The 8374-nt window shown below is 54.5% G+C and overlaps 1 long non-coding RNA gene across 1 annotated transcript; it reads left to right on the top strand.

Annotated features, from left to right (window-relative positions):
* The first annotated feature begins 1078 nt into the window (after positions 1-1078).
* Positions 1079-7654, top strand: LOC131839604 (uncharacterized). Its single transcript, XR_009357009.1, has 5 exons — positions 1079-1562; positions 2496-2953; positions 3051-3238; positions 3939-4435; positions 5631-7654. It is a non-coding gene; the product is annotated as an uncharacterized LOC131839604 (long non-coding RNA).
* The last annotated feature ends 720 nt before the right edge of the window (positions 7655-8374 follow it).

Here is an 8374-nt window from a genome sequence, read left to right as displayed (position 1 = left end):
CACGCCCGCACCATGTTTGGAGAATCATCAGGAATGGGACAGCGACGGACGTGAACTGTTCTAGGCAGGTGACCGTGATGGGTGCCACAGGCTCGCGGTAGGCAGCGGCAGGAGAGTTCAGAACGGTCAACGTTTGGTGAAACTCCGACAAGGACACAGAAATAGTCTTCCCTCTGATTGCCTAGTGGCTTATAATTAATTTGTAAAAACCTTTGTGTGCGTATGTCAACGTTTAGTCTCTTTTCCCCACCTGCATTAATGTCCTCCAGGGCGTTTGGAAAAACACAGGAGACACGGGACCATTCTTTTTTGTGTGAGATTGTCCTTGTGCCTGGAGGGACATCTAGCAGACTTGGTCCCAGCCACAAAAGGCCCGAGGTAACCCCGTCAAAGTGGCAACAAGAACACCCATCGTGTTTCCAACATGCCCCCCAAGGGGACAATTGTGCACCTTCACAAGTCACAGCAGCAAGAAAACTGACACTCTTTTAAGCCCCACCCGGGTCAAGAAGCAGAACATGGCCAACACTCCCACAAAACCACTGAGCGCCCGTCCCAAGCGCGGTCCCCTCCCTTCCCCTCTGAGGACCAGGGGTAGCTTAGGTCGACTTTTATCATAATCACCTTCCCACATTTCTTGATCGTTTTATCATACGAGCGGGGATCCCTGAATGCTACAGTTTGCTTTTTGCCCAGCTAATTGTTTAAATATGTTTTTTACTTCTTTAAATAATCAACAAGTTTCCCCTCCATGCTTCTTTTTTTTTTTTTTTTTAAGGGTTTTCTTTTTCCTTTACGATTGGTCTGATAAGGACGGGGGGTGCTTGACCCGTGGTGTTTCCTGCCGTCTAGATATTTTTGTGAAATGCCCTCTTGTGCTGCTGTCCAGCACGTTCCTCTGTCTGCTGTGTTTGCCGCACGCACCAGACACCTGGGGTCCCTTCCTTTGGCAGGACTGTGGGTGCTGCTGTCTTCTGTCTGCTTGCTGATTTGCTCGCTTCCTTCCTTCCGACTCTCCTCCCTCCCTCTACCTATCTTTCTTTCGCTCGCTCGCTTGCTTTTCCATGCATCTCTTTTCTTCCCCACCAATAATCTTGGTTCTCAACAACGCAGGAAGGACACAATTAGACCATCTGACTCCCATCCCCATCTGTCAGGGTCTAACCCACTCATCAAGGTCCATGACCTCCATGTCGCCAAATCTAATGGTCAGTCACCAGGTCCTCATCAACGTGACCCAACAGCAGCATGTGATTCAAAGCAGCCACTCTCTCTGTGAAGCATACTCGTCTCTTGGCTTCTAGGACATCTCGCTCCCCTGCTATCCTTCCGTTCCCCGATGCCCTTCCTAGGCTCCTTCGCAGAGGCTTTCCATCTCTGCAGCATCCGCATACCGGCTCATCCCTCCGCATCCACACTCATTCCCCGTGTGATCTCATTGCGGATTCATCCGCCAGCCCGCCACAGCAGCCTGGACTTGTCCCCAAGCACTGGACTCCCGTGTCTCCTCCACGCCCCCCGTGGACATCATAAAACCATCTCCGACTCAGGATGTTCAAAGGGTATTTTTTATTCTTCTTTCCCCAAACCCTCACCTCTCCCTGCCTTTGCATCTCAGTAATTGGACGTCCCCAACCTTCTAGACACTTAGGACAAAAGCCAAACACGTGGGAGTCACCCTTGACTCATGTCCCTCATGACATGACCCACACCCAAGGCCTCAGGAAATCCCGCGCCTCTGCCGACACAGATCCGGAATCAGAGCACTCCTCACTGGCCCATTTACCCGCCTCCTTCTTCACGCTCTCATTAGCTCCTGCCTGGATTTCGAGGAGCCTCCCACTGGTCTCTCGGCTCTGCCTGCCCTCTCTGGTCTGCTCTCGCACTGCACACTGCAGCCCGGTGATCCTGCTACATCCCAAGACCCTCCTCTGCCCAAACTCCCCCACCCCGAGGCTCCCATCTCATTTATGGGGAAAGCCAGCGTCCTCACAGTGGTGAGGTGGGTGCGTGATCTGACCCCAGGGCCTCCTCTCTGCCCCACTGCTCCCCTCCCCCACTCCAGCCCTTTCCCTTGAGCCCCTCCCCGGACACCATGTTCCCCTTCACCGGCTTCAGGGCCCTTTTTCAAAGGTCACTGTGTCAGCCTGGCCTCACTTTGTTTTTCTAAAGCAATGTCCTCATTCCTCCCTCTGGCTTATTTACCGGCTGCTAATGGGCTGTAGGCTCTACCCCGGCAGGACCTTGTATCTGTCTGGTTTGGACGCCGGAGCTCCAGTGCCTGCAACAGTCTTTGGCCTGTGGTCCTGTCACTGTGTGCTGATGACTGGGCCCCCGAATGGATGGAGAAATGACGGTCCTGTTCTGGGGACTGATGCTCAGCTCAGCCCGACGCAGCACTTCGGCTTTTACCCCCAACCCCCAAAGCCCCCCCCCCCCCCCGCATTGTAGCAAAATACACACGACATAAAACCTCCCTTTTTGAACCATTTCAGGTGCACAGTTCAGAGACCCTAAGTGCACCCACAGCGTTGTGCGACCGCCCGTCTCCAGCACGTTTCCATCTTCCCAGACTGAACTCGGTCCCCACGATGCGCAAAGTCCCCATCGCCCTCCGCCAGCCCCTCACGGCCACCGGTCTACTCTCCCTCCCCATGAATTCGACTCTTGCCTGTGCCACGGAAGCGGGATCCTGCAGCATTTCTGTGCACGTCGCTGGCTCATTCCACTGAGCCCCACTGAACGCACGGGGGGTTCACCTGTCCTGGGCGGAACCGTATCTCGCCGCGTGTACATTTCACGCTTCCTTTCTCCCTCCGTCCGCGGTCATTTCTACCTTCAGGCTGTTAGGAACAGAGCTGCGACGAACACGTGTGTACAAATCCCCGTTTGAGTGTCCACTTTCAGTCCTCTGAGGTCTGCACCCGCGGAAGCAGGATCGCTGGGCCAGACGGTAATTCTCTGCTTAATTTTTTTGAGGGACCCCCATTCCTAACCGTTTGCTTTCTCGGGAAAAAGTTGAGTTAATGTAATTCCCACCTTTCCTCAAGTCTCATCTCTTGGGTGACAATCCTGTGGCCACCGGCGTCCACGGGGCGTCTGGCCTGAGGACCTCCCTCTGTGTGCGGTGGACTGCAGGCCCGGTTCCCTGGTGGACACTCCAGTGACTTTGAACCCATCAGCCTCGTCTTCCCCGCTACCTCTCGGTGCCACTAGATGGCGTGGGAGAGAAGTTCAGGTTTGTTTCCTGGGGAGGAGACCCTCTTTTGTTCCTCCTGCTAGGGTGAGGGTGGGCATTGGGCGGGGGTTGCTTTTCCAAGCTCCCTACCTGGGATCCCACTGCCTTGAACCTTGGCGACATTTCTGAGTTTCTAACGTCTTTAGTTGGGGAAGCCCAGACGATCCATCCTTCTTGAGAGGGGTAATGGTGGGAAGACATGGGCACGTCAGAAAAAAACATCAGATCCCCCCAGGGTGTCAGAAAATCCTACTCTGCAGGACCTGAACACCTCATCTGGGCTCCCCTGGCCTCAGTTTCCTTATCTGTAAAGTCAAAGCGTTAGATTGGCCAGTGGTTCTCAGTTCTGGGAGGGTGTGAAGCCCCGCTGGGGAGAGAACACGGCAATGATAGTTGAATTAGAACTTCCAGTGGGATGGCAAAGAACCCCTGGGTTAGCCCCCAGCTGGAAGGGGCTCTTACCACCCAAGACCCCAACTATGCTCCAAACGTAGAGGATAGGGGCTTATCAACTCCCCCTGACCTCGCAGGAATTTGTCAGAAGACACCAGCTACCCAGGGTCCCCCCATCCCAAGCTTTGAATGAGTGGGACAGGGTATGCCGGCTCGAAGCCCTTTGAAACAGCTCCCCCTCCCTACCCAGCACTGGGGCGCACTTGCGGGCACTCCTGAGATGCTCACGGAATGTTTGGTTAAACAGCCTCGTGTGATGAAGGAAACTTCCAGGAGATCGTGACCCCAGAGCCTTCAGGAGGCCAACCTGGAATTAGGACAATGAAGGGTGACCCCGGACAGCAGGAACTGTGTGGTCTTGTGGGATTGTGGAGCACAAGGGTCAAGAGAGAGAATTCCTGAGCTGCTGTACGATGACGCTTAGTGAGATTACTGGAGTCGCCTGGGGCCAGGACCCAAGCACAGAAAGAGCGGCACTTTGGCTGCATGAAGCTGCTAGTCATCTGCTTCGTCGGGCTCAGGGGGCAGGGGACGCGCAGGGAGTATTAGGTCATAAATGTCTTTCTTCGGCTTTCTGCTCGTGAAACCACTTTCATGAGATTTCTCTGGTGCTTGTCATTCAGCTCAGTATGGGCGGTCGGTGAGCTGGACAAGAGTCATGAGACCCTTAGGAATGCAGCGATCGGGGAGTATTTGATCCTTATCACAGCGCTGTGGGCTCTAGGTCAGCCTTCTGGGCGAAAGGTAAGCCTGCTTCTTTCCCTCCTGCGTCTTGGGGACGCGGAGCCCTGAGGGCCGGCTGAGAGCTCTAGGGTGGCTCGCCCGTTCTCTGGGTGGGGGGGGGTGGACGTGTTCCCTGGCGGGGAAGCTGCGGTTGCTGCCCCTGAGATGTCTGGACTTTGCCCTCTGTGTTCTGGAAAACCCAGTGGGTGGTAGAGGGCGCTGTGAGGGGGGGGACCAGGAGAAGGAGGGTGGGAGGGCGGGGGGAGCCCAGAGAGTCCCCGAGCCCAGAGGTAGTGATGGAGGAGGGAGGGGGAGGGGGGATTCGAGAGCCAGGGAGGAAGAGGAGGAGCTGGGGAGGACCTTGCTGGCCATCAGGAGGGCTCAGCTCTACCGAGTGCCTCTGGGAACGGTTATGGGGTTTGCATCAGGGGATGCACAGGCTCTGGTGTGGGACCACACTGGCTCAGGTATAGCGATGAGGGGGAGGGAGGAAGCATCCTCCCTCTATCAGGGACCCCTGGATGGTCAGTCATCAGGAGGAAATTGAAAGAGTCCCGTGGGCTCTGAGTCCGGTGGCGGTGGTGGTGGTGGTGGAGAAGGGGCGGAGAGGTCAGTCTGGGCACTTGGCAAAGACAGAGCCACTGGGATTGCTGGTGGACCAGATATGGGAACGAGAGAGGAGTCATGAAGCCTCCAAGCTCTGTAGCCCGGCCCAGCAGCGGGGAGGCTCAACTGTCCCTCGTAGGACTTTGGAGACTGGAGAGGGTTGAGGTGGAGAATTCTGGGTTGGGGTGTCTGCTGGTTCATTGAGGGGATTGGGCTGCCAGAGGCATAGAAGCCAGGCCTGGAGGGTAGTCTGAGAGTCACCGTGTGTGGTGGAACTTAATGTGGCGGGACATGAGCACATCAGCACACCCCAGGCATCGGGGACCTGGGCTGCTGCAGTCTCACAGGGGTGGGGGCTTACACAGCAGACATTTATTTCTGGAGGCTGAAAGCTGGAGATCACATGGGGTTGGCATGGTGGGGTCCTGGCAAGAACCCTCTTCTGGCTTACAGATGGGCCCCTTGTTGCTGTGTCCTTACAGCGTGAGAGGGGTGGGGGAAGGGGGAAGTGGAGACAGAGCCAGTTTTCTGGTGTCTCATAAGGACACTAATCCTATCAGGTTAGGGCCCCAGCCGTAGGACCTCATTTTAACCTGAATTACTTCCTTAGAAGCCCCAGCTCTAAATACAGCCACACGAGCCATCAGGGCTTCAGGATACAGATTCAGGAGGGATGCGAGCCTTCCATAGCACCATCTCCCCTGGTGGGGGCAAGGCCCCCCATCTTACAGCCCAGAGGACCAAGCCCCGGCGGTTGAGGGCAGAGGATCCAGAAGACTTTCCTGACCCCCTCCGCTCTTGGAATGACCTCCTCCCTACTCTGCCCGTGCATTTATCAGCCCACATGCTCACCCTTTGTGAATGAACTTTCTTTCTCTTTTAAAAATTGTATTGAAACCAAACTCATCATATTTTATACATTGACTATGTACAGTTTTTAGCAGATCGATCAGATCCCCAGAGAGCCGTGTGAAGAACTCTATTGCCATCTTTTGTTTGCTTTTCTTCCTCTTCTCTTGTGGCTTTATACGTTTTCCTGCAGTCCCATTCCTGAGGTGTGCTTTACATGCAGTAAGCTGCGCCCCTTTAAACAATAGAATTCGGTTGAGTTCCGCGGTGTTTCCGCTTCTGAGAATTGCCACGGCAGCGACGATGCAGACATTGTCGTCACCCCAGTTCTCCTGGATCCCCCCCACGTTCCTGTCCTCTCTGCCTCCTCTTCCCCAGGGCCTCTGCCCTCCCCCAGACACTAGTTTGCATTTTGTAGGGTTGCATACAAATGGACTCGGGGCATCAACTCTTTTGCATCTGGCTTCAGGCATCAGCCTAAGGATCTTGAGATTCCCGTCTTTGTGTGTGTCAGTAATTAACTTCCTTTTAGCTTCTGCGTACTATTGTAGGGCACGGTGTACCGACTTCTGCCTATCCATGTCCCCTTTGTTGTTTCACTTGGGTTTTCAGTGTGGGGCGATCCGTGAGTGAAGCTGCTAGGAGCATTTGTGTGCAAGTCTTTGCCCGGGCAGAAGCCTTCGCTTCCCTCGAGTTTATGCCCGGAAGTGACATTCCTGAGTTGTATTGGATGGTAGGTGTGTGTCTCTCCCTTTTCCAGATACTGTGGTTTCCTTCGTGATTGGAGCATCTGCCCTGCCCCCCCGAGCAGCACAGAACTCACACTTCCAGTGATTCAGGTCAGCTCCGTTCCCGCCACCACTTGGTGCCTGATTAGATAAACAGTCCAGCCCTTCCCTTTGCATGTGGGGGTGTCTCGTGGTGGTTTCAGTCTGCGTTTCCCCGATGACTGCTGGTGTGGACCCTCTCTCCGCGTGTTCATTCGGGTGGGTTCTCTGGTGAAGTTGCGAGCACACGCCCAATCCCGTTAGCCAGGTACATCTCCTCCTTCAGTCCCCAGGACAGGGGTGTGAGTACAATGGTCTTTTTTATTGGATCATGATTTATCCATCACCCGATTAGAAAGTTCTCAGACATAGGAGCGGGTTCTATTCTCCCCTGTGCACGCCTTCCTTGCTCTGCCCAGCACAGCGGGCCAGGAAGGAAACCAGGGAAATTGTTCAGCTCCGTGGGAAGACCGCAGTTCCCAGCTGACCCTCCCCAGAAGAGTGGAGCCCTCTGTGGCACGAAGGGCTTGCTCTAAACTCCTGGTAACGAGCAGACAAATTAAGAAGATCTCCTTCTTTCCACTGAGATGAGCACGTAAATTAACGAGTGCCATTCCGAACTCCCCACTTCTCAGCAAAGATCAAACAAGAAAAAGAAGAAGCTGTCAGGAGGCGCATGGGCAGGAGGGTCTGGAAGGGAATGAGGACTGCCTGTTGTTGTTGTGTCTCGAAGTCTAATAAGCCGTGGCTCTATTAACATGGGAGAGGCCTGGGGTGGTGACACCGTAGGGCCGCAGGTTGAGTTCCATGATTAATTTCTAAGAACATTTCTAATGGTGCTAACCCAGTGACCCCAACGCCATCACCCGGCATCACGAGGAAATGCTGTTTTTGCTGTAAATTAATTTTCTAAATAACCGAGAAATACTCCTTTGTGGGCTAAAACCCTTCTTCCATGTTAACTTTTTACATGAACACTATTCTAAAGCAGAAGATATGGGGCGCCTGGGTGGCTCAGTGGGTTAAGCCTCTACTCTCAGCTCAGGCACGATCTCAGGGTCCTGGGATCGAGCCCTGCATCAGACTCTCCGCTCAGCAGGGAGCCTGCTTCCCCCTCTCTGAATGCCTCTCTGCCTACTTGTGATCTCTCTGTCAAATAAATAAAATCTTTAAAAAAGAATAAAGCAGAAGATATGTTTTCTTTCATTGTTTATTGAATAACTCTGGTAGGGGTGCCTGGGGGGCTCTGTCGGTGAAGGTAAAGCGTCAGCCTTCTGCCCTGGCCATGATCCTAGGGTCCTGGGATCGAGTCCCTCATCGGGGTCCCTGCTTCTCCCCATGCCCCTCCTCCTCTCGAGCTCATGCGTGCTCACGAGCTCACGAGCGAGGCTGTGAGTCGGGCTGCTGTGAACACGGGTGGGCACCGATCGGTGTGAGCTCCTGCTCTCAGTTCTTTTGGGTAAACCCCAGAGGGAGGACTGCCGGGTCATATGGTAACACTGTGTTGAATTTTTTGGGGTGCTGCCATAACGTTTCTCAGAGCGGCTACACGGTTTAACGTCCCCGCACCTTCTTTCCCTCTGAAACGGGGTCCTGGGTCGTATTCCACTGCTGGATGGTTCTGTCGTCGTCCTGGAGCCCCAGTTTCGAGCCTCCCTCAGGGCCAGGCTGGTTGGATTCTCTGCCGGAAGGTCTAGGGCTGCTGTGCTATGTGGGAACCCGAGAGTCCCGAGGTTGG

This window comes from Mustela lutreola, chromosome 8 (assembly GCF_030435805.1).
Source record: "Mustela lutreola isolate mMusLut2 chromosome 8, mMusLut2.pri, whole genome shotgun sequence".
In the NCBI taxonomy this organism is placed as follows: Eukaryota; Metazoa; Chordata; class Mammalia; order Carnivora; family Mustelidae; genus Mustela; species Mustela lutreola.
This window is presented reverse-complemented; position numbering and strand designations above follow the sequence as displayed.